Here is a 1,756-nt window from a genome sequence, read left to right as displayed (position 1 = left end):
GATCGTATATGTCTATCTTGTATCATTAATAAAAGTTGTAGGGTACTAAAGCCTGAGGAAACCTCGGCAGAAAGTCGTAAAAATAATTGCTTTTTGTTGGCTCTATATAGTTTAACCAAGAACTCCAATATTTAAAGTAGGCAAACAATAATTTTCCAAATTATATTTATAGTTATATTTTATATTTGTCAATAATAGAAACAGTAAAGCACTAAAACCTGAGGAAGCCTCAATAAAGATGACAGAACGTCGCAAAATACAATTGCTTTTTATCGACTCTATAATCTTTAATTGTTAAGAATCCCAATAATTTAAAGTAGGCAAACAACAATTTTTCAAATTATACTTATAGTTAAGAAATGTAAAATAGTAAAAACTAACCAATATCCAGGGAGCAGCGAAAAGGGGTTCCCGCATCTTCGTTCTGGATTCGACCTTTCCCAGGGCTGCAACTTCTAGCGTAAATATTCGGTGTTTAATAACAATCACGTATGAAGCACGTAAACTCGCGGGTACAGCTGTTTTCTGTTATTATAGCAGCAGCTTTGGACGTTTCGCGTCCACTGACTCCCAGCCGTAGAAGTTGTAAGGCGGTACGGCCTGCGGCAGAACGGAACGGCTATTAAACGTCTCGAGCGGTACGAGAGTAGTGGCGAACTGTCGCAAAACCAGAGGTCATGTTAAAGTGTAGGAGGCAAGGTTAATTAAATCGCTCACGATAATGCTTTAAAAGCCTACTAGGTACGTTCTTATGTACGAAGTGATTCACGAAAAAAGTGCGAAAACGTATACTCACGTCAGATTACGAGAGCTTTGGGAAACGTATTACTTACGTTTCCCACACCAGCCGCGCCTACACGTGCACGATAAACTTCTTCAGTTCTATTATCTTATGTGGATTGAACCTCGAAATGAAAAGATAGAGAATTAATAAAAAATAAATGCAGGCGCCAACAAATACGAAGTTGTTTCGGTTTGTAAAGAAGTTATAATGCCAAAATGATCGGACACGTCAACATTAGTATGTTATAAATTTACGGTGACTTCCCTAGCACCCCCGGCAGGGCAAGAACCGCTCTTAAAAATTCAAATGGTAAGGGGGTCGAGTGATATATGAAATTAAAGGTTTTTGAAAGGGTTTTATGGTAATACCAAAATTTATTATATTGAAGGAATTGTTTGCGAATGAATAGTATATTTCTGTATGAACTGTACTTTATGTTACAACAGAATTGAAAATGTTGTGCATTAATTTCCTGGCAGTAAAATAGATTTTCATTAAAACGTTGTCAGACATTTTGAACCATTGATGAACAATACATTCTCACAATAGTTCCAAAGCACTTGGAGGAGGGGCATAAACCTTTAGTTTAGTTGCTTCAATATAATAAATTTAGTATTACTACAAAACCCCTCTAAAAAACATTCATTTCATGAAGCACTCGATGCTCCCAATCATTTGAAATTTTGAGGATGGTTCTTACCCTAACTAGGATGGAAAAGATGTCCTAAATTTATAATATAAAACCGTCCCACTTCATACTAAAGTTGACGAGTGCTAACACTTTCGCATAATTTCATTAAGAATCGAAAAGTTAGCTCAGTTTTAAAAGGACTGAATTTATTTCGATATATAGGATCAATTGGTTAAATAATTGTATTTATTTATTATAAATAATGAAGAAGTATATTTGCTACCTGTAAATCATGACGTAGATACCTATTTCAAATCAAACTTCATTAAAAATATTTTTAG

General features: G+C 34.9%; 1 protein-coding gene across 1 annotated transcript in view; it reads right to left on the bottom strand.

The window, feature by feature from the left end:
• The window catches only part of LOC108733688 (DNA-directed RNA polymerase II subunit RPB1), a 41,543-nt gene extending 40,865 nt beyond the window's left edge, over positions 1 to 678 (bottom strand). The window contains exon 1 of the mRNA XM_025974144.1: positions 436 to 678. The gene's annotated coding sequence lies outside the window, so the exon portion shown is untranslated. The remainder of the gene's footprint in view (positions 1 to 435) is intronic.
• Between the last annotated feature and the right edge of the window lie 1,078 nt (positions 679 to 1,756).

This window comes from Agrilus planipennis, unplaced genomic scaffold, assembly GCF_000699045.2.
Source record: "Agrilus planipennis isolate EAB-ADULT unplaced genomic scaffold, Apla_2.0 scaffold78, whole genome shotgun sequence".
NCBI classification, from domain to species: Eukaryota; Metazoa; Arthropoda; class Insecta; order Coleoptera; family Buprestidae; genus Agrilus; species Agrilus planipennis.
The sequence above is the reverse complement of the archived record's forward strand: the minus strand, read 5'-3'. Positions and strand labels throughout refer to the sequence as shown.